The sequence below is a fragment of the Camellia sinensis genome, chromosome 6, assembly GCF_055761805.1.
Source record: "Camellia sinensis isolate YWXY chromosome 6, ASM5576180v1, whole genome shotgun sequence".
Lineage (NCBI taxonomy): Eukaryota > Viridiplantae > Streptophyta > Magnoliopsida > Ericales > Theaceae > Camellia > Camellia sinensis.
In genome coordinates, this window is record NC_138966.1 from 173,693,367 (window position 1) to 173,715,656 (window position 22,290).

A 22,290-nucleotide genomic window follows, 5' to 3' on the forward strand; every position below is an offset into this window, starting at 1 on the left:
GCAGGTACCCAATGAGTAAATCCAAGAAAGCTTTCTATGTTTTGTTTTTATTTGATAAAATTTCTTGAAAACCTCAACACATTTCACCAGGAGAGACAGGAAGGGAGGGACAAAGTTATATACGATAATCCCTCTCTTGATGATGATGATAATAATAATAATAATAATAATAATAATAATAATAATAATAATAATAATAATAATAATAATAATAATAATTGTGACATCACCCCTTCTTGGTATCAAAAGAGGCACCTCAAGTTTCATCTTGGTAAACTGCACCCAAAAAAACATGGAAAAAGGCCTTTAGCATCGCTTGGTATTTCCTAAAAGCATTTTCGACGATGCAAAGTGATATGCCCTTAATATAGTACTATACGATCCATATTTAAACAAACATAGAAAACAGATAAATAAAATGGCAATTCTATAAGCATGTTTGAAAGCATAAAGACAAGTGCATTTTGACACAAATGGGTACCCACACATCCACATATATGAATCCAAACAAAGACATTCGCAAACCTGAGATGTCTTCAGCTCCAGTTCCTCCCATTCTAAAGATGAATTACTTCCTTCAACTATACTAGTTCCAGCATAAATTAATGCAACAAGTCCTTATCCAAATTGGTCAGCACACATTACTTTGCGAATGACATCACTACGAAATCATGGACAATTATAGAGATTTTTGAAATGAAAGTACATCCATATACAAAAATAACCCCATTGATGTTATTTATAGTGAAAACCATTTCAATAGTTCTTTTGGTATATAGCTTGACAGAGAGAAAAAGGAAAAGAAATGTAGAAACTACTTTCATTAATAGTGTGAGAGAGTGAGATCTGTTAAGTGATTCCTTTCATTATAAATAATCATCAGACATGGAAATAAAGTTAAAAATCATGGCGATTTGATAACAGAAAAGAAAACACCCCCCTTCCCAACTGAAACAAATAGTTCAATATTTTAACCCCCCAAAAAAAAACCATATGACCAATGCTAGTCAAGCTAAATCTAGTGTTCTAGAGTAAAGATTGAACTCATTAATAGTGCAATTTTTATCACTGTTATATGCACTTCAAATTAGACAAGACACACTAAATGGACAGTAAACACATAAGCTTTACAGGGAAGTGTAAATCATGATATATGATTCCGTCTAGGCAAGTATGTATACTTTCTTTAGATCATTGATTCCTTTCTTGTTCAACTTTAGTCAAGAATTGAATTATGTCTCATCGTAAAAATTTCACATAGATGTAAACAAGCCATAAAACACAGATTGCAGAACAGAAATGATATAGCAATATACATGAACCAATTTCTGCAATTAGAATTCGTGCCTCTTCTGTAGGAAACCCACAAACTGCTGGAGTTGGATGAAGGGAAGACAAAACCTCAAACTGGTAACAAAGCAAATTCATGTAAGAGAAACTAAGCAACTAGACATTCATTATCAACATATGAAACATTCAAAATCTAAAGTCAAATAATTATATGTATACACACCCATCAATAGATCTTATCATTGGTAACAACCTTGTGCATCAATTTTTAACCAAGTAGTAGAAGCGGTAAGGAGATGCTTAGAAATATCACCCTTAGACGAGAAAGCACTAAAAGAATTGTGGGGGAAGAGGAAGTGAGAAAGACCACTTTCCTTTTCCATTGAAACAATGACATTAACATCACGAAAGGGATTGAAGCAACCTTAAGTCAAAAAAAGGGAAAAAATCTTATTTCTTTTCAAGTAGTGGTGGTGGTAGTAGGGATCTAAAAAATCCCTGAAAGTAGTAGCAGTAGTAGTAGTAGTAGTAGGGACCTAAAAAATCCCTTTACAAGAAAGAATTGAAACATATGAAGGAAGCAAACAGCTTACCTGTAGAATTCGGCATAAAGGTCTTTATCACTAACATAAGCAAGCAACTTTACCACCTGCAGGAATAAAATGAACACGTTAGAAATTACCATGACAAGTCAATAGATGCAACAGAAACAGAAATTGATATTAAAGAAACATGAAGGCCACCTTATCTAATGTGTCCTCAATGGCTTCTGTAGACGTCCCCGAACGTCCCGGGAGGATGAATCCCCCGTTCTGTTCATATGGGCTCATTACAGTTCAGGACTCAAAGTCACGGTCCTGTATCTAATCTCGTAGAGTGCAATGCAAGATTGATGAATCGTCAAAGAGTCTAAATCCGGCAAATCGTTTTGAAAAACAGATTTTTGTAAAGAAGTTCCAAACATGGACTGCTTTGCCAGATACAGAGTCGCCACCTAAATATTTTATTTTGGGGGAATTTAGGAAACCCTGACTCGTTTGCCTAAGGCCATGTGTCCGTCATCACCAAAGTTGCCTCGGCTCGGGAACTTTGGTACGATTGGGGAAGGTCAGCTATGAGCACCCCCTCTCGCCCGATCCGAAGATCGGCCTCTACTAATCATGATATCTAGTTTTGAAAACATTATGCGTTCTTATTCCGGTTATTAGCCTAGATTTATTATGTGATGCGCACAGCATACAAGTATAGACTGGACCGCCTGAATTGGAACAAAACATTTCATGTTTGTTTTGAAAATGGTTCGCCACTCGCAAGTAGGCTAAAATGCAGGTTTTGCCACCCTCGAGTGGGCTTAGAAAAGATGGTTTTGCCACTATCTAGTGGGCTTTAAAACTCATAGTTAATGCATTGTTCCAATTTAGATAATCCAACCTTCACCCACAGGCACTCAGGCAGATATATCACATAAGCACATAGCCTCATGGTAAGCATGCTATCATGGCAACATTTACACTCATGCGAAATGCTAAAGCACAAAATACTTACAGTGTACTCCAAGCCAAAACAAAGAACTCGTTAGTAATCAATGTATGATCCAAGTCCATGTTAAGTGCCTAATGCAACGCATACAGAATGCAATTAGGATAGGCTCGGCTAATCCTAGGATGGCATGTGAAATGCAACCATTTGATGCACATATTCAAGTTAGATTTGAAATACTTATGCAGTTAGCATGATGCGCCGAGCCCGGTGCATGCAATACTGATGAATGATGCATGCATGCGTAACATAAGGTATGCTAAATTAAATATGTCCTAATACTAACCATCAAAGCAGGTAAGTAAAAGGGAGAAAGAAGTGGGGGTTAGAAAACATACACACACGCACCCATACTTATTTCAAATTCGCCCTCGCTTAGAGGGACCAAAAGAATAATATAGATTTAACTAACCTACAAGCTAATTAAATATTACAGACCAATTAAACTAGTTAAGCAAATTAACTAATCTAATAAAACAGTAAACAACCTCGGGAAGAGGGCCCAATGCAATGCATGCTCGGTTCCGCTCGGAAGTCCACTGCCATGCACAAGTTGCCTCTGTTTCCCCTGCTCTGCTCCTCTGAAAATTGCACAAATCCCAAGGTATGCTCCATGGACACTGTGGATCACCACCGACCAAGTGGAAACCCCACCGACCATGTCTGGATGGTCATCGACCATTTGTTGAGCTCTCAGCCATCAATAATTGGTCGGTCGGCAGTATAGAAGGTCGGCTGGCCAAAGCTTCCTGTAGAACCTGTTTTGACAGCAGCAGAGGGCAAAACAAGGCATGGCAATGTATTTCAAGCACATGTGCGCACCAACACATCCCTTATCATGTTTGTGACTCAAAGGGGTATGTTTCTTGATCCTCGGACCACCAATCGCGCCTTCCAATGCGTGATGGCCCAAGAAACCAAGTATGCACTTTGATTTCAAATGAGATGCACATCAAACAAACAAGTGAGGCTCAACCTCTGTCATACTCAATTCAAGAGGCAAGGCATGCATGCCATTGCAATGAAACCTAGGCATGTTAACTAAGTATGCAACATGGGCATGCAATGCACAATGCATACTAGGCATACAACCAATGCAAGCAAGCATGCAAGGCATGAGGCAATGCAAACCAACAAGTGTGCAAGATGCAATGTGGATGTTCAAACATGCAACAACACATGGAGCAAACATGTTAAACAACCTAAACATGTAACAACACACAAGTATGCAATCAACACACAAGGTGAGCATGCAACAACGTGTCCTGAACCAAGTATCTAAACATACAATCATGCATGCAAACATGGTTCATCACTTAGGCATAAAGAAGCAACTTCTAAGCACACTTAAAAGAGGCTAAACATGGGTATATGGCAAGCAATATAAGCTCTGAAAATCATGAAAAAGAGGTGCCAAACCAACTAATCAAAACAAGCAAAGCATGCATAAAAGCTTGGAATTAGCCCAATGACTTAAACCATGATCATGTGACACATGAAACAAATGATCAAAGTGAATCAAAACAGTCTCAAATCATGCAAAAGTAGGCTCCAATAACCACTTAGATGGCATCTAAATGATCTAATCCTAGAGGCATACACAATAGCACAAACATGGAGCATGAAACACCAAACCTCTAACACATTAAAAGGGCATCAAATGCAAGCATACAAGCACACCACAAGGACTGAAATGGCATGGCAAGTGGTTCCAAACCACTAAAATGATGCAAGGATGGCATGCTAGAGGGGTCAATGCTTAAGGCATACAAGAGAGGTTACATGGTAGCTATACAAAGCAAGGCATGGACAACCCAAATGACCAAAAACAGACCTTTAGCATGCTAAAACAAGCATAAAAGCTTCACAAAGCTAAGCCAAAAACATGCTAGAAACAAAGCTCAAAGCACAAGGCATGTTAAGGCAATTCATGGCATTACAAGACATGTATGCTAAGCAAGCATGGTGTGTCTAAACCAACTCACAACGATGCTATATTATGACATAATAAGCATAAAAAAACAGTTAAGGCATGGCCAACATACACTTAGACAAGGTACTCACTAATGAGGCTTAAATGGCCATTATTAAAGACAACAAGGAGAGGGGGTGGCCCTCTCCTTCCTAGGACCTCAAGGCACCATCCTCACCACTGAAATCCCTCAAGATTTCAGTGGTGAGGAGGCCCAAACAAGGTGGTCCCGGAACTCAACCAAAATGGCACAAAATGGGGCCAAACAAGCCCTAAGAGGGGTCAAACAACCCCAAAGCTTAAAACACTCTTAGACAACTATTTAGAGTAGGAAAAAACAAGACTTTTATATGTTATACACAAAGTCTAAAACCAGTTACAAGATAGGTTAAAAAGCTATGCAAAAATGGGGAATAAATGGTGAAGTTCTCCCTTGTAGACCTCCTTTACAAACAATGCTCCAGCTGGTTCTTTGAGCTCAAAACCAATCAAGAACTTCAAGAACAGCTCCCTAGCAGCTCAGTAGCCAAGGTAAGGTGTAATGGTGGGTGTTTGTGTGCAATAATAAGACCAAACACACACTTATACACAAAAGAGAGAGAGATATAGAGATGGGGATATGCAAACCCTAAACCTAATATCAGAGCCCTCTGGAAAAATATTATAACCTAATGGAGGGAGAAGAGGCTCCCTCTTATAGACAGTCCCTCTTGTAAAGCTTTCCAAACAAGCCAGTCAAGAGGGAGATCCCTCCATACACGTGTATGGAGGGGAGCAAAGTGTATGCCAGCTAGCACAGCTGGCATAAAAATATCTACAAAAGCAGATGAACAGTGGTCGGCCAGCTAAAAATGCAATTTGACCAAAATAGATGGCCGGTCGACCATTTAGAGTGCCGGTCGGCCAAACATTTGGCCGATGGCAACAAAACACAGCTGGTGGCCTCAAGCCATGGCCGGTGGGGTGTGGGGATGTCCAACAAGCCATTCCCTGCCCTTCAAAGCAAAAACACAAGTGTTTGGTGCAAACCCAAACACAAAACAGTCGAGTCGAGAGATCCTAAGGCAAGGCGCGTAACCGAGACCTCCGGGAACTCAAGACGAACACAAACAAGGATGATCACCGAGTGTTCAAATGGTGACGTCCAAGTCTTGAGGACGGTCAAAAATGGGGTGTCTACAGCTTCATCATTCAATTTTTCATTCCCACCCTTCTTGAGAATATTATCACAGAATGAAGCTAGCAGCTCTGCACTAGAGTAGCCAAAAACTTGTTTGTTGTAGAAAACCTCAAAAGCCTCTTTCAGGGCCTATGGAAGAACCAATAAGGTTAACTTTATAAATATAAATGTATAATTATCAGCAAAGGACCTGAACCATGAAACACAACTCTTCAAAACAAACCTTGTGAAATAGAGTGTGGTTTGCCAAACAATCATTCACATATGCCATATACTTGTCATGCAGTTCAATAACTTTTCTGACAAAAACCTGAATAAGATAATGCCACATCAGTTTCTGTGCTTTCCAACTTCAACTACGTTCGATACCAAATGTATATAGGAATGGCAATGGGGCGGGGCGGGGCCGAGGATCGCACTCCCCGTCCTCGATCCCCGATTGTAAACATTTCCCCGTCCCCTACCCCGATCCCCGACGGGGAACCTATCACCGTCCCCGTCCCCGCCCCCTAACGGGGATCGGGTTTCCCCGACCTCGAAAATTCCCCTGGCCAAAAAAAAAAAAAAAAATAGTAGCAATATTCAACATCCTCAACATCATCAACAACAAACACCATCAATATCTGATTAAAAAAAAAAAAAATCATCGACCAACAACATCGACCAACATCATCATCACAAAGAGGGAGAGAAATCTAAGTAGAGAGAGAGAGAGATCTGCTGAGATCTAAGTAGAGAGAGAGAGAGAGAGAGAGAGATCTGCTCAGATCAACTCCGGCATCGCGACAGAGAGAGAGATCAGATTCGGTGCTCTGGCATCGTGGCATCACGGCGACTTTGATTCTGTGCTCTCTTTCTCTCTTTGAGTGAGTGTGTGTGTGTGTGTGTGTGTGTGTGTGTGTGTGTGAGTGAGAGAGAGAGAGATGAGAGACGAACCAAACGATGAGGAAGAGAATGAGAGATCAGAGGTTGGGTGAGAAAGAGACGAGGAAAAGAGAAGATAATGAATGAATCAGTCAAAAAGTAGATGAAAATATATAATATTATAATGAGAGAGAGAAATTCATCAAAAAGTTTGAACATATATATATATGTACTTCGGGAAAGTAATAAAAAAGCATGTATATAATATATATATATATATATATTTGCACCACTTTGGGACAACGGGATCGGGGTCGGGGCCGGCGCACTAATCACCGTCCCCGGCCCGAAATTAATCGGGGAATGATTTTTTAATACCATCCCCGTCCCATTGGGGATATTTTTCGGGAAAAAACCGTTTAAATCGGGGTCGGGGGATCAGGTCCCCGTCGGGTCGGTTTCAAATTGCCATCCCTAAATGTATAGGCAATGAAAAAATTACCTGCTCCTGTGAGACAATGGCATTCTCTGCCTGTGGAGAAATAACAGTTAACATTTTGAAATGCAATAATATGATTAGCCATCAAAATTTTAAAGGAAAAATTGCATTATTCATTAACAATTATTAATTCTATAGTCGAATTCTATGACTGACTGTTACTTGAAATGCATGTGAACTTGAATGTGCGACAACGCGTGTCGCTCGAAATACATGATGATGCATGATTTCGAAATGCGCGACAACGCGCAACTTTTGGGATGCATGAACTTAAAATGCGCGACAACGCGCGGCTTTGGATGCATGATAATGCATGAACTTGAAATGCGTGACAACGCGCGGCTTTAGATGCATGATAATGCATGAACTTGAAATGCGCGACAACGTGCGACTTTTGAGATGCATGAAAATGCATGAACTTGAAATGCGCGACAACACGCGGCTTTAGATGCATGATAATGCAAATGAGGTACGCTTGACGACGCGACCCAAAGAATGTGCATACTAATGCAAGTATAGCGTGTACAATAATGCGAGTGAGGGATGAATGACAATGCAACCGAGCGGATTTAAGGTCTCGCCAGACCAAGCGGGTTTAAGGTCTCGCCAGACCGAGCGTATTTAAGGTCTCGCCAGACCGGCGAAGGTGCATGACAATGCAAGCATAATGACGTGCATGACAATGCGAGATATGTGCATAACGATGCGAATGAAACGACATATGTCCCAACGCGCGTTCATATCAAAGTGTTGTAAAGCGACACATGTAGGGCAACTTTCGAATCTTGTAAAAGACAGAAGGATACAAAAGGATACATCGCACCCGTATTCAAGTGCCACGCACAGAAGACACAGTCCGAGGTCAAAACGGAGACCGGTTGAGCTTCGGAAATGCACTTTCTTGCACTGTCTTGAGAAATGAAGGACCTAAACCACACATCCGACCCAAACAAGGATGTAAGAGGCTCACTGGCCATTGTAGGAGGTCACCGGCTATCCATCGGCTACCAAAAAGGTTCACCGGCCAAAAATTTGGCCGACCGGCCGACAGTGTGGCTGACCGGCCAAACATGCCTGAATCGGGACAATTTGGTCTTTTGGCCTCGGGTCTTTTAAAATAGGGCCTCAAACCTTATTTTGCCACTTCCCATTTGTGCGAAAATCCTTCTCCTCTCTCTCTAGAGCATTTTTCTCCTTTCCATTCACCATTTTTTCTCGGTTTTAGGGCCCGTTTTGACATTCGATTCACGTATACCATCGCGTTTCCAACGTTTTGAACCGAATGAAACTTCGTTTCGGTGTCTCTTTCTTGATTTTCACCACTCGGGGTTTGTTTCCCTCGAGTTTTTCTTGATTTCCGTGCCTTTTCCACACTTCGGCTTTTCCGGTCATTTTCCACCCTCCCTGGGGTTGACTTTCCGTTGACTTTCCGCATTTTCTCTCGGTTTCCACATTCCCGGCCATTTTCACATTCTCTTCGAGATGGCAGACGATATTCCAAGCGGTGGGACTCCCCCAGAGCATGAGATGGATCCAGAGGTCGAGCTCCTCCCCTTGAGTGTCCGCCCGTTCGATCCGGCGACCTACCGACCGGCGATTCATGTGCTTCCTCCTGACGGACTTCGCCAGTTCAGGAGTTTTGACAGGACGGTGCCTTCAGAGCTTCTCCTATGCCAGCCGGAGTCATATCTATCATACGGCACTTCCGAGGTATATTCTTTCCCGTTTCATTTTCCGCAATGTAGAACATTTAACTGCCATAGTTTATCTTGTTCTTTAACTGCTTAACTCGGATACACCGATACACTGTATGCTGTAGTTGACTGTGAACACATTTGCACTTGATATCTGTTTGAATCTGAACACTTGTATACATGCTGTATTGTCACTAAACCATCCAAACACGCTGGCACATCACATGTTGTAGTTCACTGTAAGCACACCGGCACCCGATGTTTGTTTGAACTTGAAAACGTGCACACACGCTGTATCTGCATTGAACCACTCAAACACACTGACACATCATATGCCGTAGTTCACTTCGAGCACACCAACACCCGATATTTGTTTGAACTTAAAACGTGCATACACGCTGTATTGTCACCAATTCTGAATGTTCTTCAAGACCGTACATTTTATATTGCTTCGCCACTGTTTTGCTTGAACACAGGGAGATTCCCATGCCTTCCGGGGGTATGGGAACATTGCCGCTTGGGACTGGTACATGGAGCTGCCAGGTGCAGTCTGTCACATCGTAGACCAGGCCAGCTTCGGCGCCTTCTGCAGAGGACTCTCCTGGTTTACTGCGAGCAGGCCTCATCTCGTCGCTCTGGTGGAGAGGTGGTGGGACACCACTGACTCATTCCACTTCTCGGTCGCGGGAGACATGACGATGACTCCCTATGACTTCTCGATGCTCACCGGCATCGGGGTAGGGGGTGATCTGATCCCCTTCGACACCGACATGGACAAGTGGGAGGCCGCTCAGATTTACTTGCTGGGCGAGATGCTGCCTCTCGCACGCCCCGGCTTCGTCAGATATTCATGGTTCGAGGTCCAGTTCAGAGTTCAGCCAGCCTTGGCTGAGGAGGCACTGATGACCCAAGAGGAGGTAGAGCAGTACGCCCGCGGCTTCCTGATGTTTCTGCTGGGGACGACCATTTTCGCCGATCGGGCGAACACCGTGCCCCCCTGTTTGTTGAGTGCGTTAGTGGACGTCACGCGGATCCTGCGCTACGACTGGGGCGGCACTGCCTTGGCCACTTTGTATGGATACATGAGCTCAGCCTCTCGTTGCAGCGGGCAGTTGCTCGGGGGCTACTGGCGAGCTTGGGAGGTACGTCTTCTTTTCCGCTTTATATTTCTGCTTTACATTTTCTGTACTCTGTACACTGCGCACACTGCGGTCTACTTCACGCTGACTGTATACTGCACACACGGCACACATATACTCTGTTTTACACTGACTGTACACTGCACACACTGTACACTCTATACAATACACTGCACTATATACGGCTCTGTGATTTCTGCTTTATTCTGCATTTCGCTTTATCTGATAAGCATACTGATACTTCCTCTGCAGTTGTGGGTCTACACCTACTTTCCGAGGCTTGCGCCAGTGCCTGACGAGGAGACCCCTCTTGTCGTTCCATTCTCTCGACGCTTCGACATGAGATGCGTGCGGAGACCGCAGGAGACATTCATCTTCTTCCGCCGCTACTTTGACACCATCACCCCCGCGGAGGTATGTTCAACTTTAGAGTTTATTTAAACTTCGCTTTACACTGTATTTTCAATAACAGTAGATAACAAACTGCATGCCATTTACAGATCACCTGGCAACCTTAGGCTCCATTGCCAGCTGCGATGCGGGAGTGATTTGCCGGTGCCGAGGAGACTGCACGCTTCAGGATCTTGCTGGAGGGGCCGGTCTGTCGGGCTTGGTACTTGGGTGAGCGTTTCCTATGCCAGACCCTGGGTTTGCCAGAACAGATAGTCCTGGTTCACTCTCTTGAGCATATGAGGGATACCGAGAGGTTCACCCCTGAGTAGATGGCCGACTATACGATCAGCTGGGATACGACACGCTTCAGAGGCATATGCGACTACTCAGAGTACGTTCAGATGTATATCATGCGGCCTTTGAGTAGCAGCCGTCGAGCCGAGAGAGAGAGGCCTGCGGCATCAGCGGCTGGAGTAGGGGCAGGAGCGGGAGCGGGAGCACCGACGGTGGCTCGGGCCCGTGGTAGAAACGGAGCTCGGAGAGGGCGGGGGGCTAGTTGGCCAGCACTGCCCGTGACGATGACATGCCGAGGGCATGGTGGGGCGACTTACCAGATCCCCATTGCTCCCCCTCCGGCTGATCACGAGCTAGTCAGGTTCTACGGCTTGCCTCCGGTATGTACTATTGCATTTTTGCATTCTGCACAGTTAGTTCATTTCTATTCATTTGATATTCCGTAGAATACTGATGCTTCTAACACTTTTGCAGGTTTCCTCCGAGTGCACTCGCTAGTCCCTGGAGTTAACCGCCTCGGTGATGGGAATGCTTCAGCAGATCCTCGACCTTCTGGCCATTTACAGTATTCCGGTATATTCTTCTGACCACGGTCTCAAACCATACATAGACTGTTTCACACAATCTGATGCACGACACAACACTTGATACACGGCCCTTACGGTATCTGACACACTGTAGCCCACAGACTGTTCACAGCACTGCTCACGGCATTCATACACTGTACTCATACACTGCATTCTGCATTGATACACTGCTCACGGTATTCGCACACTATATTCATACACCGCATCCTGCACTGGTACACTGCTCACAGTATTCACACTGTATTCATACACAGTATTCTGCACTGATACACTATATTCATACATCGCATCCTGCACTGATACACTGCTCACAGTATTCACACTGTATTCATACACTGCATTTTGCACTGATACACTGCTCACAGCATTCACACTGTATTCATACACTGCATCCTGCACTGGTACACTGCTCACAGTATTCACACATTGTATTCATATACTGCATTCTGTAGCATACTGATACGTTTGCCATTTGTACTTTTCAGCATCCCTTCCAGATTCCTATTGTAGGAGGTGCTCCAGCTGGACCATTCGTTCCTGTTCAAGGGGGAGATGGAGAGGGCAGAGTATACCCCCGTACCAAGGCGGGGCGCAGTCATGTTGGGAGTAGCTCACGGGCACCAGTCCCCGATGACGATGAGTCTGAGGCAGAGACGGAGGCGGAGTCATCTGAGGAGGAGACCGGAGATGGCACTGACTTAAGCTCAGATAACGGCGCTGATGACGATGCTCCTGGACCTTCATCCAGGAAGAGGACGAGGACAGACCCTTAGGCCTGAGGCCGCTTGACATTGATCCAGATTTTTGCTGTTTTTCTTCTTCTTTTCTTTTGTACTTTTCTTTTTTTGCTGGTAGCTAGAGTACCTCGTACTGCCGCAGGCAGGTTTTGTTTTTTTCCAAAACTTTGTACTTGAAAAAGATGATAAAGTGAAACAAAGTTTTTTGTCTGAAAAATTGTTACATTTGTACATTTTATATATTGTATCGCATTGCACCATGTTACACCTCAATGTAAATGAGATTGATCTCTTGTCTGAAAATCAAACATTTGTATTGTAATAACCAGGTAATGAACCAGCTAACAACAAAACACCTTAAACAACCCACTACTCAGTCTGAACACTCGGCTCATACTCTGTTGGGGATTAATCTGCATACAACGAATCCTGAACAAACAGTCCAATCTGAAAAGACGGAATACAAAGGTGGGATCGGCTGAAGTTGAAGCACACTCAGATGCAATCTGAAATCCAAAAGCTTCAGAGAGGCCCAGGTTTTTCTGTTCACATTTATCGAGGGTGGACCCTGCAGTTGTATGAAAGAACCAAATCATGTTTTTGCACAAACGTGGAGAATGACACAGCACTCTGAGCACAAAATGATTAATTTTTGAAATTGAAGAAGGGTTTTTCAAACCGGGGTAGTGAGCCTACAACTGGACATAGCGAGAACGACTCAACAGCGAAAACAAAAAGGTAAACAATCTAAACACAACGAGATACACTCGGAAAAGACTCAAAACAAAGGTTGAGGTAAACAAAACAAAAGACACGATATACAGACGTGTTAACGAAGACGGGGGACCTCAGATCACGAGGAGCCAGTTTCTCTGGGTATTGTTTCCCACCCTTCCTCATTTGTGTGATTCTCACATCACTCGGCTCTCAGGCTCGATTTTTTCTCTCAAAACCCTTTGGCTCACTTTTTCTCTCAACTTACACCTCTCTATTCTTTATTCTCTCATTTTTTTTTATCCCTCCCCGGGGTGTTTGATGTATGAATAGGAAGTTGTGGGTCCACACCCGATACGGTTAACTCACGGCTATTTCTTCTGGTGGCCTTTGGTCGATGCCCCAGACAAGGGAATAGAGTATCTTGATCCGTTCCGATTCTTGCTTCGCACTTGGTTTGATACCTCATTGCTTAGAGGAGGATGAGGGCTTTTAGCCTTTTTACTGACAGCTTCAGTTGTGCCTTCTTCTGGCAAATAGAGTGCCCTTCTGGCAAGTATGTTGACTACGGGGGAAAGACAGAACACCTGACTCAACTGTACTCCTAGTTCATCATTTTGACCATTTTTTAGTTTTCTACTAAAACAGTCTTGACCAAGATGAGAGTTAGAACAACATACTTGTGCGATTTTTGATTTGAAAATCATGCAAGTCAGGCTATGAGCACTGAAAATTTTTCTTTTTGGGTTGGAGAAAATGGTCTAGTTTTGGAAAATGAAATAATTTTCGAGAAAATGGTCAACCTTAGTAAAAATTCTCAAAAACTATTTTTGCAAACGGTCAATGCTCAACGAGCACGGTACTTACTCTCGAGATGTACAACCTCGGATCGGAGGCAATGGAAAATTGCGCCTTTGCTTGAAGAGAGCTGCATGGCAACGAAAAGTTGCCCCTTGTTTGAATGGCGACTCATGGCAACGGAAAGTTGCCCCTTGTCTGGATAATCGCCGCAGCGTACTATAGTCAGTCCTTATTAGTGATGATCGCAACCGAACTCTCGGACACAGAGAAGACGAAGATGGTCAAAACCAATATATGGACACAGTCACTTTGAAAGTGTTGGTGGCTGGACTTCAAGATGAAGTTGCCTACGTATCCCAAACATGGGAATCAAGGATGATCAAAACCATTACATGGACTTAGTCACTATGAAAGCGTTGGGGGCTGGACTTCAGGATGAAATTGCCTACGTATCCCAAACATGGGAATCAAGGATGATCAAAACCATTACATGGACTTAGTCGCTATGAAAGCGTTGGGGACTAGACTTCAAGATGAAGTTGCCTACGTATCCCAAACATGGGAATCAAGCCTTACATAGCTTGGGTTAAGGTACACTCGGGTATTAACCTTCACATTTTAGGCTAACTTTTGCCAAGGCGCCCGTTGCAGGTTTTCGACCTTGCAAGCTTTGTTCTTCTTTCCTTTTTCAATTCTTTTTTTTTTCTTTTTTTTCTTTTCTTTTCTATTTTTCTCTTTTCATTTCTTTTGCATTTTTTGTGTTTCTTTTTTTATATTTTCTCTTGCTCTAACTTTTGCCTGGGTCGCCCTTACGGGTTTTCGGCCCAGCGAGCCTCTCAAAGGGTAAAAGTGTAACAAGTCCATGCCAAATGGTTTTGAGATCCTGAAGTCATCTGAATCCAGGAAAATGACTGTTGTATTGATTTGCTGAAGGACCCATCTTCGGCTCTTCGAGCACATCGGACATTTTTGCCCTTAGTTGGAGGGGTGCTTCTGTTCTAGCTTCACAAGCTTCTTCTGATGAGATATGATCTTCTTGATCTGACTATGGTGCCTCTTGTTCGAAGGCTGCTTCCAATCTGGCCACACATGCCTCTCTTGATGGTCGATCGTTGAACACTCCGAATTGTGGTTCAAGGTTTTAAAGCAAGGGCTCAAGTCTTGAGGTTGAGAGCGATCCTAAGGTGCACAATCTCAAGAGCGATTCCACACAGGTCTTCGCAGGACCGCGCAAAATATTTTGTTTTTGAAAGTTTTAAAGAAACGACAAATCGCTTGCGCTGAAGATAGTGTGGAACCAGTCTGGATCAAGCCAGGGTCTTTCTCAGTACTCACGCTGACAAGCATGATTTCAATCATTAAGGGCTTGGCACGCCTCTCTTTCTCTCAATTTGATCAAAGTTTTGGAAATTTCGAGGAATTCCTTCCCCTTTGTTTTCATCGCAGTGTTCAAAAAGGTTTTGTAAAACTTAGGTCAATACAATGATTTTCAGGGCACAAGAGAACAGGTGGAATGTACTGCTATTCCATTCAAATCCTCTGGCACAACTAGCTCAAAATAGCAGTAAGTACGAAAACATGATAGCCGCAGCTGTTTCATTCAGATTTCCTGGTTGCAACTGGCTGCACGGCAGAGACAGACTCAAAATAAAGCAAAACAGTAATTACAAAACAAAAGGGTGTTCAAGGCAACAACCCCGAAATCACCTGACATTCTATACAATGGGACTGACTCGACGCGACAAGACAGACCCTTAAGCAAAAAGACTGACTCAAAACAAAGAGACAGACTCAAAACAAAACAAAGAACTGACTCGACACCCAAGCCAGAAATTACAAAACTGCATTCGCAAATGCTCCCGACAGTGCGTGCCAAACGCCACATCTGAAGTACACCGAGCGCTGCCCGCAGGTTGTCCAACCCCTGATCACATACTTGCAGTATCCTCGAAGTCCAACAACTCAGTGGTAACAAACTTTGCTGAGGTAGGTAGGAGGATGACCTCATTGTCGATCAAATCTTGTACTTCATGACGAAGGCGGAAACAACCATCGGTGCTGTGACCGGACTGTTGGTGGTACGCGCAGTACAAGGTAGCATCATGTGAGAGAGGGAGATTCTTCGGGAGAAGCCGAGGCTCGAGGGGTTTAAGATGCCTCTTTTTAGCCAAAATTAGAAATGCCCTAGACAAAGGCATGTAGAGGGCATGAAAGACTCTGCGCCCTCGAGGCAGGTACTTTGAAGTCTGAGGGTTCTTGTTAGACGCACTAGCGAAATGGTCGGCAGGCACTGCCTTGGCTTTCTGATCTTTTCCAGGTGCAGGGTTGGGAGTGGAAGGAACTGTCCTGGCCTGACGGGGCCTATCCCGATTTTCCGCCTGGCTTGAACTGCCTTCGGTTGGAGTGGGGAAAGCATCATCCACAATCTTAGTCATGACTGCAAATACTTGCTGCTTATTCATCCCTCCGGCTTTCAAAGCCTCGACTGCCCACAACATTTGTTCAACGGGATCAGCATCTGTTCCCACTTTATTCTTACCTCTAGCCTCAGCTTGATCAAGGGTTTGGGTTACTACATCAGAGCGAAACCCGGTTGTTGTTGACACGTCGTTGCTGTAGCTGGAGGCAACCTCTGGTTGGCTGAGCTCGATCACAATCCGCCCCAGTAGCGGGGGCTCCTGTGGTACAAAATTCCCGGCATATGATGTGGCTGGTAGCGAAGCTGACATTCCATAGGCCAGATTGGCCACGGATCTCTGGAGGTCACCGATCATTCCCATTAACTCAAACGTGGTGGGCTCACGAGCCTGATACAACTGGGGGGTCCAGATCGGGTGTGCAGCAGGCGACCTGGGCGGATGCGGTATTTCAACATTGGTCTCATCCTGCAAGACTAACGCGGCTGCCATAACCACAATTTCCTCTAAACTTTGGGTCATCATAAGTCCGTTGAACTGAACGGTGACTGACGGATCAAATATCTGTCTTGCCTCAACGAGGAAGAACACCAAATCTCTAAACCCAAATCTCTGAACTGAAAGGGAAAGCAAACAGTATTTCAGCCCAACTGAACAGACATAAGCGTAGCCGAATAACTGTACTCTACTACTGATCACTGTTCCACAAAATCACTGCCCCGAAACACTGAATCTGATACCCGCGGATATAACCGATTCTCAAATTTTGATACTGATGCCCTTAGGCCTGATGCCCCAGACTTGCAAACTGGTATGTACGTTCCTGTAGAGATACATTCTAAAAGCACATAGCACGTAAGAGAGAGCCAGAACACCCCTATGTTGGGGTAGGGTTTCTCTGTCCTATTTTGTCAAGAGCTAGGGTTTCACTACGCACACAGCGGTTTCAAACAACCTAACATCGGGTAAGCAACCTGTCCTAACTTGGAATGGTCACTATGGATTCCGAATATGCACTAGGTCGAATGGTCAAAAGGGGTGCCCCAATAAAATCGGGGTTTGTGTTCCCATACTGTCAAAGCCCATAATCGGTCAGCCTTATGGTCATGCCTTGACAAGACAAGCCTCCGACAAACCGTTCAGGAATGGCAGATGGAAAACACGGTGTCCTAGGCGCACCAATGCACATGCAATGCAAAGAAACACATAAGTGTAGTCAAAACAGGATATCACGAGTTCGAGTCAAGCTCTCTAAATCCCCAATAGAGTCGCCAGAAACTATAGACGTCCCCGAACGTCCCGGGAGGATGAATCCCCCGTTCTGTTCAGATGGGCTCACTACAGTTCAGGACTCAAAGTCACGGTCCTGTATCTAATCTCGCAAAGTGCAATGCAAGACCGATGAATCGTCAAAGAGTCTAAATCCGGCAAATCGTTTTGAAAAATAGATTTTTGTAGAGAAGTGCCAAACATGGACTACTTTGCCAGATACAGAGTCGCCACCTAAATATTTTATTTTGAGAGAATTTAGGAAACCCTGACTCGTTTGCCTAAGGCCACGTGTCCGTCATCACCAAAGTTACCTCGGCTCGGGAACTTGGGTACGATTGGGGAAGGTCAGCTATGAGCACCCCCTCTCGCCCGATCCGAAGATCGGCCTCTACTAACCATGATATCCAGTTTTGAAAACATTATGCGTTCTTATTCCGGTTGTTAGCCTAGATTTACTATGTGATGCGCACAACATACAAGTATAGACTGGATCGCCTGAATTGGAACAAAACATTTTATGTTTGTTTTGAAAATGGTTCGCCACTCGCAAGTAGGCTAAAATGCAGGTTTTGCCACCCTCGAGTGGGCTTAGAAAAGATGGTTTTGCCACTATCTAGTGGGCTTTAAAACTCATAGTTAATGCATTGTTCCAATTTAGATAATCCAACCTTCACCTACAGGCACTCAGGCAGATGTATTACATAAGCACATAGCCTCATGGTAAGCATGCTATCATGGCAACATTCACACTCGTGCGAAATGCTAAAGCACAAAATACTTACAGTGTACTCCAAGCCAAAACAGAGAACTCGTTAGCAATCAATGTATGATCAAAGTCCATGTTAAGTGCCTGATACAACGCATACAGAATGCAATTAGGATAGGCTCGGCTAATCCAAGGATGGCATGTGAAATGCAACCATTTGATGCACATATTCAAGTTAGATTTGAAATACTTATGCAGTTAGCATGATGCGCCGAGCCCGGTGCATGCAATACTGATGAATGATGCATGCATGCATAGTATAAGGTATGATAAATTAAATATGTCCTAATACTAACTATCAAAGCATGTAAGTAAAAGGGAGAAAGAAGTGGGGGTTAGAAAACATGCACACACGCACCCACACTTATTACAAATTCACCCTCGCTCGGAGGGACCAAAAGAATAATACAGATTTAACTAACCTACAAGCTAATTAAATATTACAGACCAATTAAACTAGTTAAGCAAATTAACTAATCTAATAAAATATTAAACAGCCTCGGGAAGAGGGCCCAATGCAATGCATGCTCGGTTCCGCTCGGAAGTCCACTGCCATGCACAAGTTGCCTCTGTTTCCCCTGCTCTGCTCCTCTGAAAATTGCACAAATCCCAAGGTATGCTCCATGGACACTGTGGATCACCACCGACCAAGTGGAAACCCCACCGACCATGTCCGGATGGTCATCGACCGTTTGTTGAGCTCTCGGCCATCAATAATTGGTCGGTCGGCAGTATAGATGGCTGGCCGGCCAAAGCTTCCTGTAGAACCTGTTTTGACAGCAATAGAGGGCAAAGCAAGGCATGACAATGTATTTCAAGCACATGTGCGCACCAACACATCCCTTATCATGTTTGTGACTCAAAGGGGTATGTTCCTTGATCCTCGGACCACTAATCGCGCATTCCAATGCGTGATGGCCTAAGAAACCAAGTATGCACTTTGATTTCAAATGAGATGCACATCAAACAAACAAGTGAGGCTCAACCTCTATCATACTCAATTCAAGAGGCAAGGCATGCATGCTAATGCAATGCAACCTAGGCATGTTAACTAAGTATGCAACATGGGCAAGCAATGCACAATGCATACTAGGCATACAACCAATGCAAGCAAGCATGCAAGGCATGAGGCAATGCAAACCAACAAGTGTGCAAAATGCAATGTGGATGTTCAAACATGCAACAACACATGGAGCAAACATGTTAAACAACCTAAACATGTAACAACACACAAGTATGCAATCAACACACAAGGTGAGCATGCAACAACATGTCCTGAACCAAGTATCTAAACATACAATCATGCATGCAAACATGGTTCATCATTTAGGCATAAAGAAGCAACTTCTAAGCACACTTAAAAGAGGCTAAACATGGGCATATGGCAAGCAATATAAGCTCTGAAAATCATGAAAAAGAGGTGCCAAACCAACTAATCAAACAAGCAAAGCATGCATAAAAGCTTGGAATTAGCCCAATGACTTAAACCATGATCATGTGACACATGAAACAAATGATCAAAGTGAATCAAAACAGTCTCAAATCATGCAAAAGTAGGCCCCAAAAACCACTTTGATGGCATCTAAATGATCTAATCCTAGAGGCATACACAATAGCACAAACATAGAGCATGAAACACCAAACCTCTAACACATTAAAAGGGCATCAAATGCAAGCATACAAGCACACCACAAGGACTGAAATGGCATGGCAAGTGGTTCCAAACCACTGAAATGATGCAAGGATGGCATGTTAGAGGGGTCAATGCTTAAAGCATACAAGAGAGGTTACATGGTAGCTATACAAAGCAAGGCATGGATAACCCAAATGACCAAAAATAGACCTTTAGCATGCTAAAACAAGCATAAAAGCTTTACAAAGCTAAGCCAAAAACATACTAGAAACAAGGCTCAAAGCATAATGCATGTTAAGGCAATTCATGGCATTACATGACATGTATGCTAAGCAAGCATGGTGTGTCTAAACCAACTCACGACAATGCTATATTATGACATAATAAGCATTAAAAAAACAATTAAGGCATGACCAACATACACTTAGACAAAGTGCTCACTAATGAGGCTTAAATGGCCATTATTAAAGACAACAAGGAGAGGGGTGACCCTCTCCTTCCTAGGACCTCAAGGCACCATCCTCACCACTGAAATCCCTCAAGATTTCAGTGGTGAGGAGGCCCAAACAAGGTGGTCCCGGAGCTCAACCAAAATGGCACAAAATGGGGCCAAACAAGCCCTAAGAGGGGTCAAACAACCCCAAAGCTTAAAACACTCTTAGACAACTATTTAGAGCAGGCAAAAACAAGACTTTTATATGTTATACACAGAGTTTAAAAACAGTTACAAGATAGGTTAAAAAGCTATGCAAAAATGGAGAATAAAGGGTGAAGTTCTTACCCTTGTAGACCTCCTTCACAAACAATGCTCCAGCTAGTTCTTTGAGCTCAAAACCAATGAATAACTTCAAGAACAGCTCCCTAGCACCTCAGTAGCCAAGGTAAGGTGTAATGGTGGGTGTTTGTGTGCAATAATAAGACCAAACACACACTTATACACAAAAGAGAGAGAGATATAGAGATGGGGGATATGCAAACCCTAACCCTAATATCAGAGCCCTCTGGAAAAATGTTGTAACCTAATGGAGGGAGAAGAGGCTCCCTCTTATAGACAATCCCTCTTGTAAAGCTTTCCAAACAAGCCAGTCAAGAGGGAGATCCCTCCATACACGTGTATGGAGGGGAGCAAAGTGTATTCCAACTAGCACAGCTGGCATAAAAATATCTGTAAAAGAAGATGAACAGTGGTCGGCCAGCCAAAAATGCAAATTTGACCAAAATAGATGGTCGGTCGATCATCTAGAGTGCCGGTCGGCCAAACATTTGGCCGATGGCAACAAAACACAGCCGGTGGCCTCAAGCCATGGCCTGTGGGGTGTGGGGATGGCCAACAAGCCATTCCCTGCCCTCCAAAGCAAAAATACAAGTGTTTGGTGCAAACCCAAACACAAAACAGTCGAGTCGAGAGATCCTGAGGCAAGGCGCGTAGCCGAGACCTCCGGGAACTCAAGACGAACACAAATAAGGATGATCACCGAGTGTTCAAACGGTGACGTCCAAGTCTTGAGGACGGTCAAAAATGGGGTGTCTACAGCTTCATCATTCAATTTTTCATTCCCACCCTTCTTGAGAATATTATCACAGAATGAAGCTAGCAGCTCTGCACTAGAGCAGCCAAAAACTTGTTTGTTGTAGAAAACCTCAAAAGCCTCTTTCAGGGCCTATGGAAGAACCAATAAGGTTAACTTTATAAATATAAATGTATAATTATCAGCAAAGGACCCGAACCATGAAACACAACTCTTCAAAACAAACCTTGTGAAATAGAGTGTGGTTTGCAAAACAATCATTCACATATGCCATATACTTGTCATGCAGTTCAATAACTTTTCTGACAAAAACCTGAATAAGATAATGCCACATCAGTTTCTGTGCTTTCCAACTTCAACTACGTTCGATACCAAATGTATAGGCAATGAAAAAATTACCTGCTCCTGTGAGACAATAGCATTCTCTGCCTGTGGAGAAATAGCAGTTAACATTTTGAAATGCAATAATATGATTAGCCATCAAAATTTTAAAGGAAAAATCGCATTATTCATTAACAATTATTAATTCTATAGTCGAATTCTATGACTGACTGTTACTCTTTTACTATTCATTCCTACCATTTTTCTATTATTCATACTCCAACGGTCCAACCAAGAGCAATTATAATCCTAGGCCACGAGAGCCATAGTTAAACAAACAAACAACCAAACCATGGTATATGATTATTTATTGGCAGATTTGGGTAAAGGAATTGTAGATTCTCCAACAAGAAATCGCCCAAACCTGTAATAGCCCAAGCCTGCCCACATCTCATTTACCTCCTACACACATTAAGCTAACTTTTAATCCCAAATATCTCAAGATTGTTGACACAGATTTGATCAATCAAGAACCAAACAAATAGAGGAAGAAACACAAAACCCACATCATCAACCAATCAATCAATTACATAAAAACTAAAGAGTTGAAAATTTTGGTATCTGCCTTTAGTCATACCAATTCCATATC

At 43.4% G+C, this 22,290-nt stretch overlaps 1 long non-coding RNA gene across 1 annotated transcript; it reads right to left on the reverse strand.

Annotated features, from left to right (window-relative positions):
• Positions 1-1,322: 1,322 nt before the first annotated feature.
• On the reverse strand, positions 1,323-2,060 carry LOC145792469 (uncharacterized). The gene is made up of 3 exons (XR_014331867.1): positions 2,034-2,060; positions 1,884-1,939; positions 1,323-1,407 (listed from the first exon to the last, which is right to left on the reverse strand). It is a non-coding gene; the product is annotated as an uncharacterized LOC145792469 (long non-coding RNA).
• Positions 2,061-22,290: the final 20,230 nt, after the last annotated feature.